Here is a 6,425-nt window from a genome sequence, read left to right on the forward strand (position 1 = left end):
TACTGAGTCCAGAAGAACAAATAATGCCATTTGCAGCACCAAGGGTGGAACTAGAGATGCTCATACTAGGTGAAGTAGGTCAGAAAGGAAGCAACAAATACCATTTGATATCACCAATCTGGAAATGAATAAATGGCACCAATGAAACATTCTAGAGGAAAGAAATGAATGCACTTGGAGAACAGACTTGGGGTTGTCAAGGGGGAGGGGGAAGGAGTGGGACAGACTTGAAGTCTGGGGTTGAGAGATGCAAACTCTTGCATTTGGAGTGGATAAGTAATGGGATCCTGCTGTTTAGCCCAGGGAACTCTATCTAGTCAGGGGTGGTGGAACATGATGGAGGTAATGTGAGACAAATAGTATTTGGGGGTTGTGAATTTGTGTGTGTGAGCAAGGAAGAGAGAGAGAGAGAGACTGGGTCCCTTTGGTGTGCAGTAAATAATTGACAGAACAGTGGAAACCATTGATAATGGGAATAGTAACAATCATTAAAAATCAAATCAAAACAAAACAAAACCTCCACAAACAAGACTCAGATCTCACAGCAGTGGGTTCAATATGTAGGGGTTGTGTTAACCAAAGGGCATGAGCCCTGGCCATAGATGGAAAACAGCAGTTAGTGCATTACTGTCTCCAACCAGAGAGAGGAAGCATTGTGGCTTCCTTGGAGTGGCTGGCCCTGCCATTTATGGTTCCAAATTATGCCCTGAGAGCCAAGCCCTACATAGGGACCCAAAGGGAATGCAAAGTGACCCCCTTCAATGGAATAGGGATGCCCAGTGGGGCTTTTGGATGCTAAAGGCTGAGCTGAAGAGACTGCCATCACGGGGACCTCCCAATGGGGACAAGCCCTTTATTCCATGCACTCACAGAGGTCAGGGAAGGCACCAGGAATCCTGAGCCAAAGCTGGGACCAGATCAGAGATGAGGGGCTAACTTTTCACCATAACAGGACTCAGGGACCCTGGGATGCCCTGCTGCCTGTGGGAGGCTTACAAGCTCCCCCTGGACAACAGAGACATGCAGTCACCCCTCATCAGGCACAGGATCAGCTAGAGTCAAAGGACATCACTGGACCCTTTGGAGAAAGGTTAACAAGATAGGAGGGCCTATTAAAAGACACCTCCAACTTTACTCTACCAGTGGGCCAAACCCTACTCACAGCAACCCTGCTTCCAGCAGGCAAAAGTGGAGACTTATCCCATCAGTGTATAGAGACCATAAAACCAACCTACTCCAGGAGTTCCAATCTTCTAGAACACACTTAAGAATAAGGGGTGTAGAATGATTGGGGCAGGGCATGAGACAGGCTAGGACCTGGGATCCTTCGTTGCACTGCTTGCCTCATGAAAAATGTCTCCTTGAGCAAAGAAATAAAAAGGAAATACAAGGGACGACAAGTAACGACATGCATGGGCAGTTGGGAACAATTATAAACAAGAAGATTCAAAAAGACCAATGAAATGAAATGAACTAGTCAAATGAAAAATAAAATGAAATAAATAGAATAAAATAATAAACTAAGATAACTAAACTAAACTAAAACAACCCCCAGCAAAAAATTCAGAGTGTCAGGGGCAGAAACAGGGTATATCACACACAGAGTGGACAGTACCACTGAGGAAGTGCCCAGAAAAATCTCAGCCACACATCAGACCCAAATCTGACCCACATGCTTACCCTTATCCCTCCAGAGAAGAAACTAGCTTGCCCCTCCTCACGGAGCAAGAAAAGGTACTTGTTGCTTGTATGTGTTCCTTTGTGCTGCTGCAGGGCCCAATAAAGCCTTGCCTGAACATCTTGGCTCACATCTCATTAATTTCCATTTACTAGGGGGCCAAGAATCCTGGTCAGCATATAAATGCATGTTTAGCAGGCTCTAAGACTGGCTGGCTTAGTCACCATAATGTTTAAACTGAATCATGTATAAGCCAGAATGACTTCCCTATACATCTGTATGTGAAAATTCCTTCTATAATCTGCTTTTCTGTGTAGCCACTCCAGAAACCAATCTATACTCTTTGGAAACAAGGAATGCAAACCAAAAACTTTACAGTAATTAGATCAGGCAGAAATACCACGAACCCTGAATTTATGGTATTTCCCCGTTGTGGAAACCTGCCTTCAACACCTCTATGAAACAGTCTTGAGAACCGAACGACAACATCTCTTTCAAAAAAAAAAAAAAAACCAAGAATTCTGAACCACCATATCTGGATAATCCCCTCAGGAAGTCTGAACACAAACATCATAGCATCCAGTAAGTAAAGCATACTGCAGTCTTGGAAGGAACCTGTCAGGAAGCGAGACAACACCACTGAGCACTTGCCTCAGGATGCACTCTCCAAATGAGTGATAGCCATGCAAGAACAACACATCAAAATCTAGGCAGCCACCCAAAAACCTAATTGTGAATTTCTGCAACTATCCTGGGAGGCACATCCAAACACCCCCACCCATCATCCTAGGAAGCCTAATTCCTGCCTTTGAAGAAATCAGCCCTTGATGCCAGGCCGAGAGCTATGAATCATTAAGTAATAAGTTCAACACTCAGCCCAGAAAGGCCAACTCTACTTCTGCAGCAGAGAGCTATGAAGCCTATTTTTCACATTTTCAACACCCAGTCGAGTGTCCCTAAGTGAAACCTTCATGAAAGCAGTTCAGTAATCCTCAGACCTTTGTGGTAGCTGGCTTGGAAACAACCACCTCCTCAGCAACTAGGCAGAGAGACAACCACACTCAACGCAGCAACCATGCATAAAGCCAAACTGCAAATTCTTCACAAGATTACAGTGTAACAATTACTCCTGCCATATTCTTTCAGGAAATCCCAACACAATCTCTTTATAGCCACTGGACCAGCAAGATTAATCACCACCTGTGCAGCCACCAGGGTAAGCACCAAAACCAAAACCTCTGTAGTCATCACATGATGAAGGCTGACCATATTTTGATAGTAATTGGACCGGGAGGTTGGACCTCAGTCTCTATAGTAACCAGCCAGCCGGCCTGATCACAAATTCCACTAGCCTGATCAGGAAGTCAAACCAGAACTTCTACTATAACCATTCAGCCAGCCAAGCCATAGTCTCTGCAGAAACCAGAGAAGACATCTGAGCATAATTTCCACAGCCACCAGCCATGTAAACTAACCACAAACTCTGTCTCCTCCACGTAGATATTCACCAAGCGACCTCTGCAGAATTTGGAAGGAAAAGTTCACTGTACTCATTTCACCTAACAAGACAGGTTATCTCACCATATCTGCAAACACCAGCCTAATAAACAAAAGCACAACTTCTGCAGTACACCACAGTTTACAGCAATGCCACTGAGCGAGGCCAGGGATCAAACCCCACCCTCGTTTCCCAGTCAGATTCATTTCTGCTGAGCCACAAGGGGAACTTCCTCAAGTTTGCTTTCTACAGATTTCTGCAGTCCAGTGGTCTCCAACTTATACCCTGCTCTTAGAGGGGAAGAATCAATACAGTCAAAATGAGACTACTACCTATAGTAAGCTTCAGTGTAATCCCTATCTAACTGCAAGTTACATTCTTCACAGAACTAGGAAAAAATTACAAAATTTGCGTAGAAACACACAAGATCTCAAATAGCCAATGTAGCATAGAAAAAAAAAATGGAGCTAGCAGAATCAGGCTGCCTGATTTCTGAGTATACTGCTGAGACACAATAATCAAACCAGTACGGCACAAGCGCACAAACAGAAATATAGATCAATGGACTAGGTTCGAAAACCCAGAAAGAAACCCAAGAAGCTGCGATCCACAAAGGAGTCAAAACATAGATTGGAGGAAAGGCAGTGTCTTCAATAAATGGTGCTAGGAAATCTGGGCAACAATTTAAGAGAATGAGATTACAACATCTTCGAAAACCACACATAAAAGTAAACACAGGATGGATTAGAGACCTAAATATAAGGCCAGATACCATAAAACTGCTAGAGGAAAGCATAGGCCAAATGGTCTTTGGCATCAATCATGGCAACGTCTTGTTTTACCCACCACCTAAAATCATGACAATAAAGGCAAAAATAAAATGGGTGTGTTGTGTGGCTTGCCTCTTTGCACTACAGTAGAAACTGAAGAAATATTGTAAAAAACCTACATTTATATTTTTACTTGCTATATGTGGTGTAATCAATACATCAAGAGACATTTATAGCATTGAATGCAGGTATAAGAAAAGAAAAATCTGGGAGTTCCTATTGTGGCTAGGTTCACATTAAGGCCCCCGTGGTGTCTTTGAGGATGCAGGCTTGATTTACAGCCTTGCTTAGTTGGTTAATGACCCAGCATTGACATAAGTTATGAGAGAGGTGGCATAATCAAGTTCAGACCCAGAGCTGCAACGGCTGTGGTGTGAGCTTATAACCAAAGCACTGATACAACCCCTAAGACTTGAACTTCCATATGCCAGAGGTGCAGATGTAAAAAGGAAAGCAGAGAATGATCTAAAATCACTCATAGTGTCCCTATTAAGAAACTAAAAAGAGAGGAAAAAAATACAGAGAGAATAGGAAAGAACATTCGAGCAGTTATCAATAAAGGGAAATCAGGAGGTTTCTAGAGAATAATCAGCCAAACAAATGATATTTCTTTGAAAGATTAATAAAATATTTAAGACTGTAAGCTGGATATGAAAAAACATGATGAGACCCTAAATATTAACATCACAATTGTAATAAGTGACTCAGCTACAGATTGCATGGACATGAAAAGAACAATAAAGTAATACGTGAACAACTTTATGCTCACATATTTAACAGCCTATAAGAGACAGATCAGTTCCTTGATAGAAAAAAATCTGTCACACAGGAAGAAATAGATAGGCTGCCTAAGCCTGTATCTATTAAACAAATTAAATTAATAATTAATCATGATCCAAATGAAGAAGTCCCCAAGGCTTCAAGAGATTACCAGAAAATTCCACCAAACATTTGAAGTAGAAATGATAAACTTTCCACTATATCTATCAGAATATAAAGCACAGAGTGTAACTGCTGTGTTTTCCTATTAGTCCAGCACTGTCCTGCTACAGAAAGCTGAAAAGATCCTTGGAAATGAAAACAACACAAAAATGCCTCTCATAAACCCAGATGAAAAGTCCTCTGTGACAAATTAGCTATCATCCTAGGTATGCCTATTCAAATTTCTGAGGTGAAATAAAACCACTTCAACAGATTGAGAGGAAATTTCATATGATCAGATCAGTGTAGAAAAGACATGTCACCAACCCAACACCTATTGATTATAAAAGACTATCTGAACTAGGAATAAACTTAAATTCATAATGTCATAAATGTCTAGCACAAAACACCCATAGCTACCATATTCAAGAATGAGAAGCTTAAAAGTTGCCCATGAAGCAAATCACCATCTCTCGCCATTTCCACTTAATACTGCACCAGAAATCCCAGCTAAGGCAAGAGAAAATGAAATTAAATGTATGAAACAGAGCAAATGAAATACTCTTTTTCTGCAGATGTCCTAACTGTCTTGGTAGGAAAAGCCAAAGATTGATCAGTAAATACTTCTGGAAGTAATCTGTAATTATAATAAACTGGCAGGATTCAAGGTTCTTATAGGTTAATTAGTTTCCAGCCATGGAAGAGGAAGTTGAACGTGCAGCCAAAGTTTATTCATATGCTCAACCCTCTAAATACTGAAAGTAAGTATAAGTGTAACAAAATAGCCACAAATCTATATGAGGAAACGATGAACATCTGATGCAAGAAATGAGTGGAAAGTAAAAGAAATTAAAGGAAATTAAAATAAGTGCATGAGTAGGCTTTATTAGGGAGACCAAAGCTGACCAAGAAGTCACTTCTTCCCAAAGCGACCTCCAGATTCCGTACAATTCAAATCAAGGTGGCAGCAAGTTAGTTTATGAACATTAACATCCTTATTATTCAAAATGTTAGACAGTGTGGTAAAAGACCCAGAGTAGCTACCGCAGTGCTGAAAAAGGTCAAAGCTGGAGGACTGATGTATTAGACTTCACACGACAGTGTGGCACTTATGAAAGAAGAGACACATTTGTTGATAAAACACCACGGAGCCCAGAAAAATAATTGCTCAAACCCAGTCAACTGCTCTTTGACACAGGAACAGAAGTTACCCAAGGTGAAAAGGCCGTCTCTCCAGGATGTGGTGATGGAACAACAAAAATTTCTAGGCAAAATTTTAACATAATCCACAAAAAAAAAAGAAAAAAAAGGTGGACCACAGACCTCAATTTTAAGAGGTAAAACCACAAAATTTCTATAAGGTAACAATAAGAAATGCTAAATGACTCTGTTTGAAGCATTTTTTTTTGTACATTGAGCACCACAGGCATGATCCATGAAAGAAATTCATAGGCAGATTTGATTTCATTTAAGAAAAAAATCAATGGAAAAAAAAATT

The sequence above is a fragment of the Sus scrofa genome, chromosome Y, assembly GCF_054392235.1.
Source record: "Sus scrofa isolate SSC_HxYL_T2T_F1_AM1 chromosome Y, Sscrofa_HxYL_maternal_Yorkshire_Landrace_v2.0, whole genome shotgun sequence".
Classification (NCBI taxonomy): domain Eukaryota; kingdom Metazoa; phylum Chordata; class Mammalia; order Artiodactyla; family Suidae; genus Sus; species Sus scrofa.